The 25,529-nt window shown below is 28.0% G+C and overlaps 1 protein-coding gene across 2 annotated transcripts in view; it reads left to right on the top strand.

Annotated features, from left to right (window-relative positions):
• The first annotated feature begins 8,793 nt into the window (after positions 1-8,793).
• Positions 8,794-25,529, top strand: part of LOC142324692 (synaptic vesicle glycoprotein 2B) — a 241,801-nt gene continuing 225,065 nt past the window's right edge. For both annotated transcript variants that reach the window (XM_075365602.1, XM_075365595.1), the window contains exon 1: positions 8,794-8,978. The gene's annotated coding sequence lies outside the window, so the exon portion shown is untranslated. The remainder of the gene's footprint in view (positions 8,979-25,529) is intronic.

The raw sequence follows: 25,529 nt of genomic DNA, 5'->3' as shown, positions 1-25,529 counted from the left end.
GATTATCCGGTTGGTGTTTTATGTATTCTAGGGCTTATACATTATAAAAGAAATTTCGAGATTTTATAACAATTTTTCATTATATATATATATATATATATATATAATAGTATTTGTTCCCGATACTGATTCTTTTATTTTTTTGAAAAGTACCCACTTCCGATGATCACAAGATTAAAAACCCTTCTATTTGTTTATTGATAGTGATTATATAAAATTGCAGAAGTAAATATGTTACTTCCGTTTAAAAAACACTACCTCTGTCCCAGTTCAGTAATTTTTCAACAAAAGCCTGATTTATTATTAAATTTCTACAGTATATTTGTGTTGTGTGGTATAAAAACAATTACCTACAGTTTTTTTAAATCATGCTTTTTAATAGTTTAATTAAAAATCTGTCAGCGTTAGTTTTAGAAATAATAATAGCTTTGATTAAAAAACATAATAAATGAACATTTTTTTTTTATAAAAATTATAAGTTTACGATTTCGCTATTGTGTATTTTATCGAACTCCTTAAGTTTGCTATATCTCATACGAAACGTAGTTCCACACAAACCAATGTTTTTTTTTTTTGAAGTAAATTCCAACCTTGCAGTCTTGATCCTAACAGTTCACCTTGATTTTTGGGAAATTTAAACCCTAACCAAGTCATTTAATTCACCTTGTGATATAAGATGTGGCTTACTGGAAGATAATTCGAACTCAAAATCATTGTTATCTTCTTCAGTACTGCCTGATTCTTCATCGCTGCTTTCGAAACATGCATTCACAATTGGCTCAGGAACACAGATGACATAGGTATACCAAATGGCAAAGCCTTCCGTGTACCTTTCAGCCATCCAAATTGATCACCTATTTTACACTGAAAGTACAAATGATATGCTTTCTTAATTAAAGGTGTAATGTTTTTTCTATTTGATTTTACGGTAAACTCACCACATCCGTAACAAAAGATCCACATCATTTACACAATTTCGAGGCTTTACGAAACTGCACTGTTAACAAACTTAAGACAGCTATATGACCGAACAAAATTAATTCATTCCTAAATCCTATACTTAATACAAACAACCCAGCTTTGTTTTCAGCTACATGTTTTGACCTGCACAGACATGATTAATCTTGTCCATGAAGGCTCACTCTTCAGTATTAGATATGATGTCATAATATGTGACTATGATATGATTTAATTCTTTGCCTAGTATTGTTTATTTATAGCTTACAAATTATTTAAAAAGGTTAAACAACAAAAATGAGCTAACAAAATGCAATGTGGAGCTTAAAATGCTAACTATACGATGAAAAATGAAAAAAATCCTTTAATTATAATTTAAAAATTTTTTTAAAATGGTGGGTGATAAAAATATTCTTAGTTCACTTTCGTTTTCAGCATCAAAAAACCGATTAAAACCATGTATCATATGTTAGGAAACAAAAATTTTGTTTATCAATGTACTCTTTGATAACATGGTTCCGTTTGATTTCATTTTAATCCACCAGAGTATATGTATATTTCTTCAGTATACTAGTAGGACCGGAATGTCATGACTGTTTTTAAATTTTAACCATGTTTTTTAAACTTTGACTTTAATGCATTAATTTTAACTCCGGATGGTGGCTTCCAAGTAAGCCGAAAGATCTAGAGAACATATCAACGTGCTGGTAAGGTAGATTATATTAATTATTAATTTATATATTAATATTAGTTGATGACTCAAAATGTTATTACAGAAAATATGAAACGTTGTTTGTCAAAGGTGTACTTCTACTATTTGTTTAATTTTACTGCTAATAGATGTATTTGGATAGATTTACTGGTAAACCGTTCTCAAACTTCAGTAAAATCTTTGGTCAAAGAATCATCTAAATCGGTCCAGTAGATAGTGAGGTTTAATCAAACTTCGGTACAAAAATAAACATGCAGTTTTTCTAATTCAAACAAATTCGTTATAATATTTAGGATTTTTTTAATAAATTATTATTTACACAAATTCCCTTTATCCACACTTTTTACATTCCAATTTTCCTTGTAAATTGAACTTAAAGCTTTACACTGGAATATGATTTGAAACTTTTGTAACGCGTTTGATAAATTCCAAACGTCGTCGGAACTCGAACTAATAGCCTGTCAATTTGTTTTTATAACTAATTAATTTTCGTTCATAAATAATAAAAAAACCACAAAAACAAAAAACTAATAAAATTTTTTGAAATGAATACATTCTTCTTGTTAGCTTTGAACATAGTGGTTCAATAGCATAAACGTTTAATTGAAATTTTGTAATGAATAGATTCATTTTGATTAAAAAATATTTAAGCCAAATAGTTTAAATGCTTTTAAAGTATTCCTAAAATTATTAACGAGATTTTATGGGAAATGATCATGATGGTATTTTAAATATCAATACATTGCGCTAGCTTGTTTTCAAACGTATTACTGTACTTTGACCAGTATCAAGTGTTGTAGGTGAACGTCACTTCGTAGACCGGTCTTAAATCATTTCAAGTTGACTATCGACGTCCCTGCAAGCGTTCAATATTTGTTCCATTTAACGGATTATAATTATCCTTCTGGCAATTTTGCTGTGAAACCGTTACTTCCGTTTCGTAATTTTATTTACTGAAATTCTTTAAATAAAAATATGAAGCTCTTGTTTCTCTTTGTAAATTTCAGTCTTTATTATTATTTTTTTAATTATTAACTTAATACTTTTCTGTTAACTGTTCAATATGTAAAAGTTTATATTAAAATGAAATTTCTCATTTTTAATTTAATATAAAAACAGTTACTTTTTTCATTTTCTTTTTATCAAAACACAGTAAAAATGGAATAATAATTTATGTTCCACAATTATTGAGAACCTTCTAGTTACGCTATTATTATTATTATTTTTTTAAATATTCTTTTTATATTTAATCATTAATTAATGTTTTTAAATCGAAATTTATATATTCGTGCGTACTGATGAGTCATATATTTATCCGAAAGCGCTAAATAAATAGAAAACAAGCAATAATTGAATAATAATTTAATTTTATGAATTCTTCTTATATTTTACTGCTGGGATGCAATTTGCTACACTTTGCTGTTAGGATGTGATGCTAAAATATCCGGTGGAATCAAACAAATATTTTTTTGTAGTTACGTCATAAATAAATCTTTAAACAATCTACTACGAGGCTACCACCGTATTGGAAAAGGCTCTCCCAAGCGATTTAGTGGTGAACGGGCAGCCATGTAGTGATTGCGAAGAGGCTGGAAGGCCGAGGTGGTTGGAATGCGGTTTCGAGCCGGGCCAGTACCGGAGCGGAACGGCGATCACAATGAGCCAGATATAAATTTCGTTCAGTTGCCAAACTCCCGCCTGCGGAAAAGGCTGCAGAGTCTCGCGATGGAAACATAACAGCTGGAATCGAACATGGCGACTAAAGGAAGATCCTTGTATAAGATTATATACGATTTGGGGGGATGGTATGCCTGGAACTCGTTTTTAAGGGCAACGGGTGCCCGAGTACTTACCGACCACACTAATTTAAACCAATATCTATTTCGGTTCCGCCTGGCAGTTGATGAGCTGTGCGTCTGCGAGGAGGTCCAGTCAAATGAACACCTGATGTTTGACTCCCCTGCTCATGGAGGAGCCAGAGGCCGGGACACCCTGGAACTTAGAGGTTCCTTTCTTTTTCCTGTTTAGCCTCCGATTAATACTTCAGAGGATGAGTGAGGATGATATGTACGAGTGTAAATGAAGTGTAGTCTTGTAGTCTCAGTTCGACCACTCCTAAGATGTGTGGTTAATTGAAACCCAACCACTTAAGAACACCGGTATCCACGATTTAGTATTCAAATCCGTGTAAAAATAACTGGCTTTACTAGGACTTGAACGCTGAAACTCTCGACTTCCAAATCAGCCGATTTGGGAAGACGCGTTCACCACTAGACCAACCCGTGGGTTCGGAACTTAGTGGTTAAGGGGAAAATCGGCCACTCATAAGCGGCGAGTCAATGTGGCGAGAGCCGCATTGTCGGACCGTGTGGGAGTTCCTAGATGCGGTTGCTTTGTTCAACCGGCATCTGTAGTTAGCTTAAGGGAAAGACTCTTGCCGCATTGGCGTGGGAAGCTAACCCTGAGTATGGCTGACCACCAGCCAATTATTATGGCTCCAAGCGCTATAAAATGATGGACAGGTACTTGCTGGCATTCAGCGACCTAGGCGTGGCAGCGAATTGCTGCCTAGATGAAAAAATTTTATTATGGATGTCATATATCTATTTTTAGCAGCTGTCGCGGGTGGGCCTATCCATTTTAGCAAATATATGACAAGAGAGCGGTGGGGACAGGTAAGTCGATGGTGTATGGCGCCATGCTTAGTCCGCTCACGCTATTAGGTAATAAGCTCTAGGAGCTATTTTATGATACTGGTCGCTAAACTGTTTGAGGCTCAGTTGACGTTTGTGGCACAGACATTCGGTCTTATGCTTTAGGGTGACCGATTGGGTTGGTGGTGGGAGAAATGCCAAGCAAACCAAAAATCTTCAAAGTATTTTTGTGGATTTCACTAGAAAATTCAGACGAATGAAGAGGAAAGAATTTTGAAATATGGTGTTATCTTTAAAACAATTAACCGATTTAAAAGAGGGAAAAATGAGAAAAAATATTAAGTTGAATACTGGAGTGAAAAGAAGTTTGTAAAAACTTGCAAAAACCTACCACTAACGTTGAGAACCGTGTTAAGCGTTTAAGAAACGGTTAATTTTGTTTTAAAAACAAGTGAATTGTATTTGAAAAACTATTAGTTGACTATAAAGATCACACATATTGAAAACCGAAGAGTTAATGTAAAAAGTGTTGCGATGATATGATAGATATTCCGATTTTATTCCTTAAAATAAATTAAGAAAGCCCCATAAAAAAGTAATGAATATCACTTACTTTTCGTTTATTTGTCTTACATATATATTTATTTCTTAAGAACGGATTAAGATATCTATGCTATATTTGGCATACATAAAATAAAAATGTCTAAAATCAAATAGACGAGATTTTCATTTTGTTTAGAAAATTATTTTGTTTATAAAAATATAAAAAAGAAGCTTAGGGTGTTCATCATTATAACTAGTGAAAAGTGCCTTGATATTTTTGCTATCAAAGTTTAAATCAATTCAAATATATTTTTTGTGAATTTTGTTAAATGAACTAACTATTAAATACATTTGTAGCAATGAACAGGACACACTTAATTTTTATTATGTAGACCAACATTATTTTTATAGCACAAGAAACAAGAAAAGAGGATTGGTGAAAAATATCATTTCAGTATTTTCTGTAAACTGATAGTTTGCGTACATCTCTGTTATTATAAATCATGTACCAATAAATAGGCAATAAGTTTGTTCATAATACAAGACTGAAAATTTTGCTTACGAAATCCTAAATTTTCTAATTGTTATTTACCAAAATGCGATTTAGAAATAAATAGGTCTACAATTTAAACATTTTTAAAAGTAAAGTCATTACATTTATTTTTATGAATTTAAAGCAAAAAAATAATATTTAAAAACTATTATTAAGATATATAGTTCCTTTCTAGAGGTATAAATTTAAAAAAAAAGCAAGATGGTAAGAAGACAAAGAGGCGGAAAACGAAGCGGAAATATTATCTTTCCTATAGAATGTTTTTTGTTTATTTTGATCAGTAAAATCACAATATTCAGGATATTTTTTAATTTAAACTATTTACGATACTAATAATTTAGGATTAGGAAGTTCGTTTAAGTTACATAATAATAACTTCAGGGTAGAAAGTGCTTAAAAATTATGTTTAAATCGGCTGAACGAGAGATGAATTGAATTTTTTTTTCAATCAAAATTTGCTTGCGGTTAACCTTCTGGATAAAAGCGAGGGCGTAAGGCCCCTAAAGTAACTGCATTTATTAGATCTGCAAGTTCTCCAAGATTTAAGGTTAATCAGGTACCCTAGAGTTCGTGTATCGTCAGAATTGTTAATTTTGTTTCGCCACTTATTTTGATTTGTTTCACTATTTCACTGTTTCCATGATTGATTAAATATTCTTTGTGTGATTAATAAGATTACTTTTTATAGTTTTTTTATTTGTTTGCTTTTTATTTCTAAACTTAATCAATGTTTCTTGGACTCATATTTTTTAAATAGTTATTAATATTTATGTATACTGTATAAGATACGTATACATATACATGCATAAGTATAAATATATACATTCCTTTGAGGGATTTCAATGGAAATCCCTCCCTGGATGTAATTTTTTTATTAAAATTTACTTATGGTCCTGGTAAGTTAGAACCGATTGTAAATTACACACTACGGCAAAAAAAAGTCAATTCAGACTGATGATAAATTAAGAGTAATTTAATAAGATTATTGCAGTATTACGTATCAAGAGTTTAAGAGATTGTATCCTAGCAGTGGAATGTATCTGTTTTGTTAAAATTAAATAAACGTTTTTTTCGTTTATTCCTTACTTTCTTTTTTTGCTCCACTGAACACGTCTACAAATATATTTCCTTCAAAATTGATTTTTATGAAAATTGTTTAAAATATAATTAAAACTTAAAAATTATAGACATACATGTATATTGCATCAACTACTGAAATATAAAATAAATTATTTTGCATGTATGTAATTAAAATTTGTTTTTTTTTGGTGGGATATATTATATATATATATATATTTTTAAATTAATTTAATACTTCTCTAAGCCATGCGTTAAAATTCTGTTTGCTCGTTAAGAATATTTTAATTCTCTTCATTAACTTGACTGTATTTTTTTTCAAGTGTGTGGTATTTAAATTTATTACTACTAATTTCTAAATTTCTTGTGTTTGGCAATATGAGATAGAAATTTTGCACCGTATGAAAAATGCCATGCCTGACGAGGATTCGAACCCAGGATTTCCAGATGAAAGACCGAAACGCTTCCACTTACCCTCGGAGATTGGCTGTTATTAAATTATAAATAACCGTTTTTAATCTGATATTTAAAGAATCTTCACGGCAAGATTAAAGAAAATCAGTAGGAAAAATTTGGAAAACTTAAGTTAATTTTAAAGTTAACAAAAGAAAAAAATATTCCATAATTAAAAAAAAATCATTAACTTACAGTCTGTGTTAGTCTTTTTTCGTTGTTTTCCTATATTCTCTTTTTATTTCTATGGAGCTAGATATTTATCTCCCTTTGAGTTTCTGGAGAAGGGTTTCCTAAATTACAATTTCTTCATTCCAGTCGATATCATATACAAAAAAAAGTATATATTATAAAATATTTATTTTCTTTTTTTTTTAATAAAACCGACTCAAAAAAAATCTATTTTTATTAAATTTCAACTTTTTGAAGTCCGGCACCAAATTGAGAGTAAGTTGTTTGATGGCAGTTATTTTTAATAAAGTAGTTGTTTATAATAAGGTAGTAAAAGCAGTTACTTTAACACGGATTTGAATACTAGATAACGAATACCGGTGTTCTTCAGTGATTGGGTTTCAATTAGTTACACATCTCAGGAATGGTCGACTTTTCTTTCTTTTTCCTGTTTAGCCTCCGGTAACTACGTTTAGATAATTTTTCAGAGGATGAATGAGGATGATATGTATGAGTGTAAATGAAGTGTAGTCTTGTACATTCTCAGTTCGACAATTCCTGAGATGTGTGGTTAATTGAAACCCAACCACCAAAGAACACCGGTATCCACGATCTAGTATTCAAATCCGTGTAAAAATAACTGGCTTTACTAGGACTTGAACGCTGTAACTCTCGACTTCCAAATCAGCTGATTTGGGAAGACGGGTTAACCACTAGACCAACCGGGTGGGTTAGGAATGGTCGACCTGAGACTACAAAACTACACTTCATTTATACTAATACACATTATCCTCATTCATCTTCTGAAGTAATACCTTAAGGTGGTTCCGGAGGTTAAACAGAAAATGAGAGGTAGATGTTTTTAATATAACCCATCAGGTTGGCCTAGTGGTGAACTCGTTATCGCAGAAAAGGTGAATTCGAATTCGAGAGTTCTAAGGTTCAAATTCTGGTAAAGGTAGTCACATTTGAACTGAATGGTCTTCTTTGGTGGTTGGGTTTCAATTAACCACACATCTCAGAAATAGTCGACGTGAGGCTGTACAACACTACACTTCATTTACATTCTCATACATTTCATCCTCATTCATCCTCTGAAGTAATACCTTAAGGTGGTTCCGGAGGCTAAACAGTAAAAAGGAGGAATTGCTTTTAATATGATAATTCTATGAATCAAAATTTAAAAAAAAAATTGAAAACTTTTTTCATGTTTTCTTGAAAAAAAAATTATGCAATTTTAAATATTATACAAATACTTAAAGTAATAATATTTTGAATAACTTTAATAAAAGAATTTTAAATTTATTTATTAATTATATACATATGCGCGCGCGCACTCACACACAGACACACAATTTAATTAATTAATAGAATTCTAGCATAACATTTTGATAACAGATTCATTATTTTATCCCCGATTTAAGCTCTACGCAATAATATAATTAATTAATCTGAATTGAAATCAATTGCTTAATTTTAATAATTTAGTACAACAAAAATAAATAAAATAATTAATTAGTTTTTGTTATTGTAATATTTAATCTGGTTGAAAAGTGGGAGATAATTTTGAGAAGGGAGGACGTATTAGTTGTTGGTAGGAGATACAGAGCGGGGGGTTAGATTTACTTGGTGGGGATTTGTGATATTGTATCAATGCGTACAATGTAACTTAGTTACATTTTACAACTCGAATAGTTAGTACCGGTTTAAAGGACTGTTTCAAGTTTTTAAAATTTTGGATCTCATTAATAAACTTAAAATTTAAAAAAACTTTTTTCCAGATCTTATTACAGACAGGACAAAACCTACTTTTCATCAAGTTATTACAGCTGTTTACTAAAGGAAATACAAAAAAAAGGTAAGTCTTAATAAAATGTTTGTTCTTCATGCTTATTATTTTTTTTTCTTTTACCAACATACACATGTTTGTCTGGAACACGTGTTTCTTTAATAATTTTATAACATTTTCAGGTACTGAAAAAACAAACCCTCGAGTTATAAATAAAACACATAATTAAAATTATATATCTATTTATATTTTTAACATTTTTATCTTTTCTCTATCGTAAAAATTACTACAAAAGTAATTATAAAAAACATCTTTTTTAATTTAATTTTTATTGCCTTGTCGCTGTGTCAAAACAACTCAAAAGAAACTTTTAGTTTTAGTCGTCTTTTATATATCTTTTTCGTTAAAAATTTTTTAATCGGTTTTTGTTTTTCTTCCTTTGAAAATATCAGAATAATATAATAAAATGCATTTTACAAAATTATTGAAAATAAGTTTTTTTTATGAATATTGCGATCCAGAATAAACTAAATAACGCTTTTAATCTCATAATGTTACGATAATAAATTTCTTAATAATCGAATAACCTCTTTTTGTATACGTATTTATTGACTTTTAAAGATTAATTGTTATTAAAAATATAATTACAGAAATGTTACTTTAAATTGTATTTAATTGTTTAACTAACATACTTTTTCAATTGTGGCAATGTTCACATAAATAAAATGAATCTAATATTACAAGAGAAAACATAATAAGATAAATGAGCATAATACAAAATATAAAATAAATATTGCAAACAAAATAAACACCACGACATCACAGGTAATTAAGATTCATAAAAAAACGGTAAAACAAAAGAACACACTTCCCAACAAAATATTTTTTTTTCTTTTTAACTCAATTAGAGCGATAAAAATAATTTTCCATCACTGATAATAATTATATATTGTCTATTTATTTAGAATAGACATAAAAATAAAGTATTAAATCGGGATGTAAATTTAGTTCAATTTAACGAACTGACAGCGTACATGCAGTAGTTAATTTATTTAAATTGCGGTAAAAACATATTATTATATAGTTGCATTATGGACTGTTTAAATATCTTTATTGTCTTTTCTTTTTTTTTGTTTTAATTATTACTATTAACCAGTAATCAAAACAAAGGCTGACCAATATGAGTTAGATGGACAAACAAAATAAAATTAATGAGTAAATTTACACATTCAACTATGATTAACTTATAGATTACGGTCAAAAACAGTTATTTGTCGTTATCCTTTAACTTGTAACACATACTACTCGTATACGTACAAATAAGAAGGCATTTCAAAATAATAATAACAACGATAATTTACAATCAAGAAATCTGAAAATTAAATAAAGTATGTTATTACAATTTGTTAAAACTGGTTTCTTTATTGCCATTTAATTTTATGATAGATAATTTGGTGACAAAGCCTTCGTGATAACTCTTGCTAAATGTTGATATATTTGTTTTTTTTATTTTTTATAATATTATGAACTGATAAAGCGATTTGTTGTTGATCAACTACGGAATTTAGAAGATGTCTAAAATGATATTTGATTAAGTACATTTAAGTAAATTGATATTAGCAAAACCGAAAACTTCCCGAAATTGGACACCTAGGATTAAATCAGCTTTAATACACACTTAATTCCATATAAATTGACAAAAATAGAGAAAAATTTTCAAAATATTGAAAAATTGAATTACCAAAAGGTAATTCAATCCAATTTAAATTAACCATTTAATTTTACTTATAATTTTTTTTAATTTAGTTTTCAGTTATTTTAATTATTTAGTCTTTTCATTTATTCAGTTTACAATAAAATATAATTGATGTTATTTACTGAAATAATAGTTATTTTCTTTATTTACTATATTTAATTATTAATATGTATCCTTAACTATATTAATTTTTGTTTTATAAATATACATCTTGTGATGCTGCTATGATTAAATTTTACTTATTGTACCGCGTTTTCCATTGATCCATCCATCGAATACTGGAGCAGTTCCTTATTTTTATTTTTGGAATAATAAGCCTACAAATTCTTGACGCGATCAATTTATGGTATTGTTAAGTATCAGAATTAAATTATCTATTTATACATCTTGTTTTTTTAACATCACTAGTACTGAGTATAGTTTTTCTCGTAAGGAAAGACGCGTTAACTTATATATTTCTTGAAACACATGCAAATACACACACATGCAAATACACACACACACACACACACACACACACACACACACACACACACACACACACACACACACACACACACACACACACACACACAAGATTATGAAAATTAGCTAATAGATAAATAATATTTTTTAAGCGAGAATGAAAAATAAATTTTTTATAAATATTTTACTAGTACTACTTTAATTTCTAATCAAATAGTTGTAATTACATTAAGTTTAAATGATAGCCGGTTAATTAGCCTCGTTTACTTCAGCTTTATGTAAGTTATATATGATTTTAAATATAATTCTAAAGGAATAAAATAGTAATAAACATACCTTAAAAATATAAATTCGCATAATAAGTTTTTTAAAATAAATAACATAAACTAAAAACAATTTCACTTTGTACTTTCTGATTGAAACTTTCAGAAGAATATTTATAGCGTATACTTGCTAAAGTTACGCACTTTCACAATAATAAACAAATTAACAGTGTTGATAATTCGCTTTCGTATAAACAGCACAACCGGAATAATACGTTAATATATTACAGTAGGCTTATTTATTCTCTTAAAATAAAAAAAATTATTATCGTGTTTTATGCATATGTAAATAAATTATACTTTTATGAAAAGTAATTCCTTTGTTTTAATTTACCTTAATTCTTTATTTAAATATATATATGTTTACATATTATGTTATTAGGTTACTAGGATCTTTATTCATTTAATCTAATTATTATGTTGATGTGATTCAATATTATAAAAAGAAATCTGATATCAAGATTAATTTAAAAGAAAGGTACTAAATATAAAACGAGCCGGTACTAAACGCGTTTTTTTTGCTGAAGAAATTGAAGCGCTAAATACTTTGAATCATAACAATAAAAAAATATTAGGTGGTCTTATTTTATTTTCAATCAGGTTTTTATAAGTTATGTAGTATCTATTTTCATTACTGAAATTTATCTTTACTATAATAAAAAAAGAGAAATAAACAAAATATCATTTTTTTCATCGTTTTAATTTAATTATATGCACTTTTCAAATGTAAAAAAAAAAAACATTCTGAACTAAATCATATTTACTTCCTTGTACGAAGTAAGGGAAGTATTGTGATCGCAAAAAATGTCGGTTTTCAGATTTCAACGGAAATATCCATTTTGACCATCCCTGAATCTATTTTGACTAGTTTCGGCGTGACGTCTGTACATACGTATATGTGCATAACTCAAAAACGATTATGTTGAAATTTTGGATTTAGGACTGTTGTAACATGTAGTTATGCACCTTCCCTTTTGATTGCGATCGACTGAACCAAAAGTGTCCAAAAAAGTCCAAAATCCAAACACGTTTGGATTTTTTCTTAACTACAGTAATACGCCCTCAACGATATATCATAAGTGGTAATTCTTTTCATTGATTCCAGAGTTATAACCAAATAAAATCGTGATTAATGAAATATTTAGATCTTACAAGAGAAGGCACATCGGTTCGAATCAGACTTCATCTCCTTTTCTTTTTTTTAATTTCTTTTTTTAACAATTTTTAACATTTAAATATATTGAATTATTAATAATTATTAACCCGTGATTATGAAAAAAAATTACTATAAATAATAATCCAATAATAACAATAACAAAAAATATATATAAAAAAAATCAGAAGTTATTAGTGAAATAAAATGTTATGTACTTTTACAAATGTGTATTATATACACATATATATTATAAATATGTAGACATTATGTGTTTATGTAATAGATTTGGTGAAACATCCGATTATTTTTATCAATTGAAAATTATAATTCAGAATCGCATTATTTTTTGGATTTTCTGGTTTAATTTCTGTTAAATTTTATTTAATTATTCTGGAACTTCTGTTTAATTTTATTTACATTAAAGTTAATTACAAGGTGACTGAAAAATAGACCCTCACAAGAACAACATATACACTGAGGAATACAAGCCCGATTTTTATTAAATTGCAAAAAATTCTTATCTTTTAGTTCATTACTCCTCTGATATTGTCGGATTATGTTCTTCCTAAGTCGGAGTTGATCATCATTTCATTTATTTGTTTTTTGTTGCCAATCATTTAATCGCTCATTGGTTTGATAAAATACTTCTGATTAATTTGTGTATACGTTCTCTAGTTTTCAAATTTTCTCTCTATATTTATCATCTCCTCTTAATCTTTTTATTCTTTCCTTGGTCTTAAAGTTTTCTTCCTCTTCATATTTATCATCTTTTCTTAATTTTTTTTGTTCTTCCCTTGTTCTTAACGTTTTCTTCCTCTTCACATTTACTATCTTGTCGTTTTTTGAGATATATTTCTTCATGTTGTCTTTGTTTTTCCTGTATGATTGTTTCTTTTTCATTTTTGATTATTCACCAGATAATCCAATAATAAAAACTGAGTATTTTACACCGTAAATTTGAAATTAACATTTATAACCAGTATGCAGGAGTTTACTAAACGGATTAGTTTAATTTTTATTAACTTATATTTATACGATAACCAGAATTCTGAAACTTTTGTTAATCAACAACTCACGACGATACGAATAATACTGATCTAGTAATACGAATAATAATAGATAAACTTTTAGTCTATCGTAATATTTCATGTAAGGTTGTTGAATTAATAATTGTATAAATATATGATGTTAATAAAAATAATATTTCAGCAGTTAACTGTCCACTTGATCAAAAAAATTGGAGGATCGTATCTCACCTGCAAATGAAATAAGTTTAAATGAAGGGCAGCAAAAAATGTATATATGTAATGTAATAGGTGTACAAGGAAGTCATATGGTGTCCATATCAAATTTTTTTTTTTTACCAATATTTGGACATTTTTGGATCAACATTTTTCCAATAAGTGAACATTTTTAAATAATAGCTATTTTATTACAGTGATTTAAAAAAGAAAATGAGTAAAATAATTTGGCTTGTTTCTTTAGATAAGCTGACTAAAAATATTGTGTATAATAAATAAAGTTAATCATTATGAAGAAGGGGAAGCAGCACTTATGACAGTAATTGGTATTGGGGAAAAAATAAGTGCGATATTAATATTGCTATAGAGAGAAGTGCTGTAATGATTAAATACTATCATAGTATGGATTGCTAATACATACACGACAGTTACTACAAAAATCTTCAGGTTATTATTATTTTTTGTTAGCCTACATCGATCTCAATTACACGAAATATTTAATAATTTTATATTTGAAAAGTGAATAATAATACCTTCACGTGAATAATAATACTAAATTATAAGACAAGCTAATTTTCATAATTTCAAGGATAAATTATTTAAAAACGTTGGTATTAATTTCTTAAAACTATTTTGTTGTTAAGTAATCTTTTTCCAAAAATGTTTAGCACCTTGAAGTGATTTTCACCGAATCACAAAAAAAAAAAATGTGTTAATATTAATTTGTATGCTTTATTATTTACACGTTCCAGGATTGAAATATGAGGTTTTTTGAATTGATTTTTATTATTTTCATAAAATTATATTATTTAGTTTACAGTTTCGATGACTTCCGTGATTTAAGGCTTTCATATTTTTCCCTTTTTACCAGATAAGTAAGAAACAATTGAAAATCACTGATATCTTTGTTTCAAGTCAATTATCAGCTACGTAATAATTTTTTAATGTCTTATAATCCAATATTGGATGGTGTTTTTTTTTGCAGTATAAATAACTTCTATATTCTGACGAAAATTCAAGATTCTGTTCTGTAAAAAATTAAATGACAAAAATTCAAACGCATTTCCATGAAAAAGATGAAAGTTTATCTTTTGTATAAATATATTTACGAATCATTTATTCAGTATCTTTGTACATAAAAAATGGAACATTAATCATTCCGAACTTACAATTAAGTCAATTTTTTAAAATATTATCAATAATTTTTCTTTTTAATTAATTTAAGGGGGAAAAAATTAAAATTATTTAGAAAATTCTTATATTTATAGATCAATCAAATTAAATGTTTCCCGATATCATAAAAAGTTGATATTTAGCGTACTTCGCTTTGTTAAAGTAATTGCAAAAAGGAAACAAAAATATGATTTCTTTTTAATAAAATCTTAAAAATGGGAATTTTTCGTAATTCTTTAAAATTATACTACTAAAATTTTTTACGACAAAAATAATAGGTAAAAGATGAAAATGAGAAAAGGAAAATTGGAATCGTCTTCAGTAGAAAAGTGGCAAATATTTTAATAATCTTTCGCGTTTTGTAGACAAAACTTCTTTTTTCTTCCTTTTTTTTTTAATGACATAATTAACAATACTAAGTATTACGAGTTCTAATATTAATATCTATTTTTTCCAATATTTTATTTTGCTTTTGTAGTATATCTGTAGCAAATAAATGTATCTAACATTCTACCGATCTCTATGGCAGAATGATAGAATCTTTGCTTTTGATTTAATGGTTCCGGTTTCGAGACTCGGTCAAGTATGCCAAGCTAAATAATTCATGATGATAAATACGTTACTATTACTAGGCTTAACCTGTTGTTTCTTTATAAATAATTAGATATCAAATATTTTATTCTTATTAGACCAAATTGATTTCCTAAGTTAAGTAACTGTGTTTTAAATCTTTAGTTCTGTTGAGCACTTATGGACTATATAGAGTTTTGTTTTTATAGGAAAACTACAGAGCTTTTGTTTTATTCTTTTATTATATTGATACATCTTATTTAAACGTAGGTTGTTAATTTATTAGAGTGTTCAGCAGTTAAAAATGAATCTGCTTAAAAAATAATAAATGGACAATTTTTTAAATAATTTGAAAGTACGGAATCTACCTAATTAATTACCTTTTTTTGACACAGATAATTTCAGTAATAAGGTGCTATATAACAGGAATCTTTTTTTTTTTAAAGTTAATATTTTCACCTAGATCATATGAATCCTAAAGGTATACGTTAGTCACATTATATCACTATGGTTTGAAAGCTTAGTAACTCCCATAATAACCACGGTAAACAATACGAGTGGTCATATTTTATTTCCGAATAAGTTATATGTTAATTTAATGCAAGAAATTAATATAAGTTATATGTTAATTTATATTTATTTCTTGCATTACTAAGATTTTCTTAAAAAGTACGAAAAAAGTACTTCTATTGACTACTTTTTACTATGACATGAGGTAACGTTAGTGTGAAATACGTAAAACGTTTTTGCCTTCTTGTATCCTACTAACTGCCTGATATCAAATCATTTGTTATCATCTCATAAAATTTTAGCCTTTTTCTTTATCACCGGTTTTCCAGTTATTAGTCTTTTACCAAGTAAAAGCTATTTATCAAGAATGGTTATTTAAAAAATTATGTATTCGTTATAATTAGTAGAACAATAACGGTTGTATATAATAATTATTACCGCCGGAAAAATTTAATATTTAAAACAAATTGTTTAGTACGTATATATAGTTTTAAATAAGTGCAACATTAACTGCTGAAAGGGAAAAACACAGTAACCACTTATGTGATATCGTTCACTAAAACCGGATAAGGTGAAATTTTGCTCATAAAATAATTTTCCGGCCAATAATTTTCTTGTTAAAAATACTGTACATCGCTTGTATTTACATGCTGACGTGAAATATTTGATCAAATTTTTATTTATTAATTCATCTGTTTCGTATTATAATTCATATATTTTCTTAATTTTTGCACATTTAAAATTAATTATTACTTAATGAAACTCTCTCTCTTAGTGTAAGTGCACACTAAGAAAGGCTTTTTTTTTAATTTTGAGTTTAAAAGTTATAAAATGGAGTAACAAAGAAATTTTTTTTTTTTTTAATTTCTCAATAACAAATGAAGATATCAATTTGAGTTTTGCTGCTTGTGAATATAAAAAAAAATAATTTCTTGTTTTTCTGAAAATCCAAGTTTAAAGGGTTCAAACGGATTTTAGTTTTTTTTTAAACCCAGCTATTTTTTTTTAATTTCTCGGTAACAAATGAAGATATCAACGTGATTTTTGATGTGTGTAATTTTCATGTAAATATCTAAAAACGAATTTCTAGATTTTTCGAAATTCAACCCTGAAAAGGGAGAAGAAAGATAAAAAATATATAAACAATGCTTGCAATTTTTCCCCATTTCCGACTATAGTAAACGAGATATTCATTAGATATTTTTCAGATAAGTATTTAAAACCATTTTCGGTTTTTTTTTAATTTCGACTTTTTTAAGGGATGTGACGGTGTACCGGCGCGGTGACTCATCCAACACAGCCACTGTTACTATATGTACAGCGCAATTGGCTATCTGCTTCCGGTTACTTGACTAAAAAATAAAAAAGATTTATTAAAAAAATGAAAAACAATGTACGGTCATCTCCTATTGGTGCTTGTCGGATAACGCTAAGAACCAGCCAAAATACATTTTTACCTGAACAAAGTGCGGGTAATCAGTTATAACTAATATTTGTAAGGTAGAGGGCGACTGTTTTGAAATCCACATTCTTAGGTTACACAAAGTTAAAACCTGTACTGACCAAATTGTTGCTGTAAAGAAACGCAATAAATTGATAGTTTTTATAAATTAAACACGCTTTAATTTTTATTTATTATTCTCACTAGCATGAGTTTAATGAACACAAGTTGGTCCTGGAAGAAGAGCCGCCCCCTGGCTAGTTGCGAAGATCGAGTGAAACGAGCCTTAACCAGCTAAACATTCTCTGACTGCGACGGGAAACGCAAGTAACCATATAGCGCGGGCGAAGCCGCGACACTTCTGCTAGTATGTATATAAAATAACACATCTCCAGTAATTCAAAATCAACTCCCATCAAAATCTACTGAGGACAAATTGATGAAAATTTGTGTACAAGCCTTTCTTACAGTGTAAGTGCACATTAAGAAAGGACCTTAAACACAGTGTTAAAAGGTTAAAATTGAGTAAAAATGAAATTTACTCTTTTTTCAGTTTCTCGGTAACAAAGTAAGATATCAACTCGATTTTTGTTGTATGTAATCTTCATGTAAATATCTAAAAATCAACTTCTCTATTTTTTAAATTCTAAGTTTAATGGGTTAAAATGGATTTTGGAATTTTTTTGAAACTCGACATTATTTTGAATTTTTCGGGAACAAATGAAGATATCAACTTGATTTTTGGTGTGTATAATCGTCATCTGAATATCTAAAAACCAGTTTCTAGAGTTTTCGAAATTCTACTTTGAAAATAGTAGAGATAAACAATTTTGAAGAAAAGTAAAAAAATTGCAAATTTTCCCCATTTCTTTTTATAATAAACGAGATATTCAGTATATTTGGGCTTGAAAATACTCTTCAGATAAATATCTAAAAACCATTTTTTTTTAATTTCAATTTTTAAGGGGTAATTCGGTGTACGGCGCGACATCTCAATCAACACAGCCACTGCCATTGTTACTGTATGTGCGACGCGTCTGGCTGTACCTGTCTCCGATTACTTGACTAAAAAATGTAAAATTAATAAAATTAACCGCGACGAGGATGCTAGTATATATTAAAAATTAAATGAGAAAACGGCTGAAAAACCGCGACCCAAAAAAAGCCCAAAATTAGAGATGTGAAAAATCTGATTACAGAACATATTTATATGTTTCTGTGTTTAACACGATAATTTAGTAATGTTAAGGAGAGTAGAGGAAAAAAGCTTTTCTTTAATTTTTATAACGAATTTTAATAATAATGAAGTAGAATTTTATAACTTAAAAAGAAAATAAAGTATGATTACCCGCAGTTATTTAGAGTTATTATGAAACTAGTTATTACTTCGAACTCATCATAAAAGATAACGTTTAATTAACATAGTCGCAACATAAAACAAAAACTCAGAACATTCACATGACAGTAAACAAGACCATTAATAAAGAACTCACTCACAGTAGCCTTTAATGAAAATACTGTTGTTTAACTCGAAGAAATTACTTAGTGAAGGCAAATAAAATATTTTATTTTGTAATCATTTAAAACATTTATTGTTTTTAAAATTATATTAAAAACATCTTTTAAAATTATAAAAATAAAAAAATTTGTGTTTTAACATTCAAAAACAATCTACGGATGAAAATGATATACAGGAAGATAGAAGAAATTAATATATATTATTCTCTAATTAATAGACTGACAGATTACGTCTAAGCTTTTCAAATAACAAATTGTATTCAATGAATCATCCCAGAATGAAATAAAGTTGTACCATTTATCTGCAATAATAGACCATATCAATTAACATCAATACAAATTCAATAAATTCAACAAACAAAAGAAATACTATAATTTAAAATTTCTTAGATACAAATAACAGATAATTTAGCTTAAATAATGTATTGTACTATCGTTACCTTTATGTAATTCGTAGGTTAAGAAAAGGAATTTAGTTACTTCCAGAATTATTAAATAACTAACAGACCCGGCAGTGCTTCGTTGCTGCTAGATTTGACTATATATATAGATTAAATGAATACAATCTAAGTTTGATAAAACATTAACAAAATGAACATTACGGAACTTCACAAAATTTAACCTTTCCCTTTTCAGTTTTACCCTTTTCCCTTTCCTCTTTCCCATTTTAATTTTAGGTTCATATTCCCTTCCACATCCCCTTCATCCCCCATTTCTACTTTTCCCTTTCATTTCCTTTCTCATTCAAAAAGCATTTCGTTTCTCATTCCTTTATTTCCCTCTCCTCTTTCCTCTTTTCTTCTTTCTCCTTTCCCCTTTCCTCTTTCCCCTTTCTATTTCCCCCTTTTTTTATTTTCTCCACTTTCCGCTTCTTCCCTTTTTACCTTCTTCCCTTATTATCATTATCCATATGATAAATATTCCTACGTAATACATTTATACTTAAAAGTAGGGTAAATCATTTGCTCGTATAAAAACAATTTGTTTAGTTGTCATAGAGCGAAAATTTGTTTTAATTTATGGAAACAAAAAGTTTTAATATTTTACAGTAGTTATTACAAAATTTAAAATTAAATCTTTTTCGTTAAATTTTAGCGAGAGCTAAAAGATTTTCGTAGATAAACATTAATTAAAAAATTGATAGCATTTAGACAGTAAAAAAAATTAAGAAAATAAATATTAGTTTAAAAATGAAAAATCACAATCGCTAAGATTAGTTTCATGTTCTGTAATGTTGCTAGCTAGAACCACGTTAAAAAATTCACACAAAAATATATTATTGGGTTTAAATTTTTTTATATAATAGTGTTATTAATGAGCTTTGACGATCAACGTTTAATAAATAGCACTTTATTCAAATGGTTTACTTTTTATTTTAAAATAATTGAGTAAGTGTAATAATTCATCTTATAGCCTGCAATATTTTAAACCATCTCGTAATAAGGTTTAGGTTTACACGAAAATACGTGACAAAAAACTACAAAATAAACAAACAACTTCAAATACTCTAGTAAAAATTCTTCTCAATCATAGCTGTAACTCAACTCAAATTATAATAAAATTTTATAGTGCAATTATTTGAAATTATTTATGTAATTCATGCAAAATTCCTGTTCTACTTATGCGAATACTTTTATGTTGCTGTTTAATAATTTAAAATACGATTTTCTTAACCGTTGTCCAAAATTGTTGCTTTTATGAACATAAAATTTAGAGTTTTTGTTATACATGCGAGTAAAAATTCCGTTGATGATCCGAAAAAAAATTCCCGTAATTAAGTCAAAATAGAGGCTTAGTTAAGTTTAAACTTACTGTATTAAAATTTTATTCGTATTTTCTATTTACCCACACTAAAGTAATCTATTACCGTTATATTGCATTCTTTTCTTAATTAAATTATCTTTTCTCATACATTTATTATTGATACATATTGATTAAAATATGTATCAATACATATTTTAATAAATACTGAGTGTTGGATTATAATTAAACAAGTACAAAAGTATTAGGAAAATTTAACGATCCATTAATTTAATTTTAAAAGAGATTATAAAATATAATCTATAAAAAACCAACTCATTACATAAATATATTTTTAATTTACCGTGTTATTAGTTAAAACAATTCAATTGATATAGCGGTTTTCTGAATTGATACCATTTAGGTTCTATCGCCATCAAGGTTCATTATTTTTTCCTATTATTTTATGATTATTATTAAATCATCACTGTACTTCACTATTACCGGTTTGATTAATTGTCTGTTATAAAACCGCATTATCAGTTAAAAGTAATAAAAACTAATTAATTTATAAAGTCATTAGAAATATTGCTATATTATTAGGGGATCAACTAATGTTAATCATCAAGCGGTTCTTTGATATTTTCCATCTACCTTGATTCAAATCCTGTCAAGGACGGTTGATCCTTTATTTATGTTTCATAATATTTATAACTATAATCGTCATTGCACAATTATTATAACTGTTTTATTTATAATTTTAGAGACGTTTGACTGTTATGAAACAGAATTATGTATTAATTATAAAAAATAGGTTATTATTATTTGAAATGCAATTTTTCTCCTAACCGCAATAGCCTAATAATTTATCTAAATTATTGTTAATACTTATTTTATCACATTATTCATCAAATTTGGTTTTATTACTATTAAACTCTTTCTGTGGTGATTAGAGGTAACAATTATCGTTAAATTGATTCTACCTAGTAATGCAATAACCACGATGATTGCAGTTGACTTAATATGAGGAAAACGTCATACCCAAAATCGGTATACACATTGTTAATAAACATAAACAAAACATGTAAGTACTCTTAGGGAATGTTATCTATTTGAAAACAATCGGCGGCTGAAGGTCACACGTTAGTACACCTTCAAACTGAGATTCCCTCACAACCTCTGTTACGTTACTAATTGCAAATCGTTCATTTCATTACAACATTTAAGTTGTTTTTACAATGTGCATAATTTAGAAAAGTAATCTAATATGTCTTAAATCGTACTAATTATTTGAATAATAATAATTGTTGGAGTAGTTATTATTATTCCAACTAATACAAGCTTTATATTTACTATTTTAAAATTACAAAATCTTTTAAAAGTTTTCAGAATTTATGCCGTAATATTTATTTTTCGTTATTTTAAATAAACTTCATATATGTATAAATATTTAAAAAAAAACATATTTTTTAGTTATATATTAATTAGGTTTTGTATTTAATCATCTATGCAGAAACTACAAACAGATGTTTAATTACAAGTATTCCTCTTTCGTTTTTTTATTATTATTTTATCTTCTTTTAATTTGAAATTAATTTTATATTTTTTATAAATAATAGTGGTACTTCTATAAAATTATTTATTTAAATAGCATAAAATATATAATTATATTTATTTAAATATAAGCGTAAAAATTAATTCAATGAAATTGTTATATATATATCTATATATATATATATATATATATATAACAATTTATATATATATATATCAATTATATACATATATATATACTTGTTGACATTCATTATCATAACACGGATGTTGGTTTACCTTTTAAAATCTAAAAAAAAACAATATTATAATCTAGGAATATTGAGAATGGCATTTTACGGAGAATAAAGAGTGAAATGATTTCCTATTTCTCTCTTACTTAACAACCTAATGTACACTTTTGATGATGACGTAGCTATTACATATGGAATTATTGATGATGGACGATTGAATATTGATTCATTTTGAGATTTTTGAGAGAAAAATTTTGAATGTGAATCTATACAGGCTGATTTTAACAATCGAATTTTGTGGTTTCATTGCAATAAACTGGTTCTCAATACAACTTAATAAATTGTTTTCTTTCTAATTATTTCCCGTTTGATTTCCCCTTTTGATATCATTAATATTGTGTGGGTGCTTCATGTGACTGTGATATAATATTAAAAAGCGATAAATTTAAATATTTTGGGTGTTTGATAATGATAAACTGTTATGGATCAATTGTATTTAATATATACAAAAATATTTGCTAAAATCTGTTAATTTTTACAATTTGAGATATGTTTGTCAAGTTTATGTTCTTAAAAGTATATATTTTGCCCTTCTTCACTCTAAGTTAAATAAGGGTCTGCCTTCCTGGTTGAATACTCATCTAACTCTTGTAAAACCAATAGAAAGAAGAGTCTTTTTCTTGTGATGGGAGGTAAGAAGATTATGCCAGAATCCTATCCAAGTTTTAAGGAATATAGAATTCTGTCTTTTAAACGTATTATGTATTTAAGGTTATGCCTCTCTTTTTACCAATGAGTGATAATTTGGATGTGGCTATTAATGAAGGAATAATCCTTTCTAGATACGACCATTTATTCAACCTCCCAAAACTTAATTAATTCATTTTTTTTGAAAAATATATTTAATTTTAGAACCTAAATTTTCTACTCTTTTATGTGGTTTTATTAAATGTGGTAATATTACATGGTTTTAAACAGTCTGAGTAGGATTTTACTCACCCTTAACTTTGAATTGAACTATATTTCTGATTAATTACCTTACCTTTGTTCCTGACTCTCCCGCATGGTGTGTTGCTTAAAAGTATGTTATAATCCAAGGCCAACTGAACGGCAGTTACTGAAATAGCGTGTTGCAACAATTGTTAAAATTTCTGCGTATAGCTGGGTTCTGTGCACCCTTCGCATGCAATAATTGAAGGAACCTTTTAAAGAAGTTATAATTTTAAAAATTATATATATATATATTATTTCTTTACTCTAAATGTCATAAAATATTTTATTGATATTGATATTGTTCTAAATATTTGTTTGTTTCGTCTTTTCTAAGAGATCTCGATTTAAATTTCTTCAATGATCTTAATATACTGTTGAATGGTAATACCAAGCTACCTTGATTCAAGTGATACTCAGCCCTCCAAGTGACTCTTCATATGTATTCCTCAAAAGTACTGGGTGTATAATGAACATCACTAATCTCAGAGAAAAAAAACTGTAACTGGTACCAAAAGCAGCTGTGATTAAGTGCGTCACAGTCATAAGAAATACTACAAAAGATAGTATAAGGCAAGAAATTTATGTATCCACTTCCCAAGAATTTTTGACATACGAGATCTGTAAATAAAGAAATGAGACTAGTTTTTGGCAGCCAAAGTGGCAAGACTGTAAAGTTACTAGTAAATATATGGTTATATGAACAGCTGATTTGTATTAGGTATTAATAATTTTTTTTCTATTGTTGCCACGTGAGACATAAACAAACTATTCTGAAACGAGTTTTTGTTGTGCGTTACAAAAATGAGTGATACTAATTATGAGTATCACGTTTTGAGCAATCAAGTTTTGTGTTAAACACGGTGAGAATGCTACTGAAACTTTTTCAAAATTGAAAAGAGCGTATGGAGATGACGCTCTGTCACTAGCTCAAGTATTTAGGTGGTTTAAAACATTTTCAGATGGCCGGGAATTAGTTGCGAACGACCCACGCTCTGGAAGACCGTTAACATAAAAAATTGATGACAATGTTGAACGAATCGGAGTCTTGATACGATACGACCGGCGATTAACTGTCACTATGATTGCAAAACAATTGAATTTGGACCATACCACAGTCCATCAAGTTTTGACAAACGAATTGGACATGAAAAATTTTTTTACAAAATTGGTCCACAAAAAACCTCACTGTTGAACAGAAAAACAACAGAGTGGTAATGTGCTGCGATCTTCTAGGGTGGATTGAAACTGATCTTGATTTTCTAAAAAAAAAAAATGTTATTACTGGTGATGAATCTTGGATATGTGAGTATGACCCAGAAACATTACGTCAGAGCTAGGAGTGTCACACTTCATAGTCACCACGTTCCAGGAAAGCAAAAATTAGCAAATCAAAAATCAAAACCATGCTAATTTTTTCTTCGATAGTAATGGCATTGTCTATAAGAAGTTTTTGCCTACAGGACAGACTGCAGATTAATACGTTTCCCGAAAAATTCTTGAAAGACTGCGGAAAAGAATTGCCCGCATGTGACCAGCCATCAAAGACAACTGGATGCTGCATCATGACAATGCACCTTGTCACACTGCACTCTCAATTAATGAGTTTTTGGCAAAGAAAAATATTTCTGTAGTTCTTCAACCACCTTATTCATCTGATTTGAGTCCCTGCGATCTTTTCCTGTTCCCGACTTTAAAAAAACACTTTAAAGGATACCATTTTTGAATAGAAAACATAAAAAAATGTAACCGACCATCTGAAAGATATTCCGGTTTCTGAGTTCCAAAACTGCTGTGAATAGTAGGAAAACCGTTTGAAGTGTTGCGTAACTTTCCAAGGGAACTATTTCAAAGGTGATAGAGTTCATGTATAATTGGATTATAAATAAATTTTTTTCTGAACCAGTCTCATTACTTATTCCTAGTATATTCATAAAGTAAAGGAAAAGT

This window comes from Lycorma delicatula, chromosome 1 (genome assembly GCF_047948215.1).
Source record: "Lycorma delicatula isolate Av1 chromosome 1, ASM4794821v1, whole genome shotgun sequence".
NCBI lineage: Eukaryota > Metazoa > Arthropoda > Insecta > Hemiptera > Fulgoridae > Lycorma > Lycorma delicatula.
Note: the sequence above shows the minus strand (reverse complement) of the source record. Positions and strands in the feature narration are given on the sequence as shown.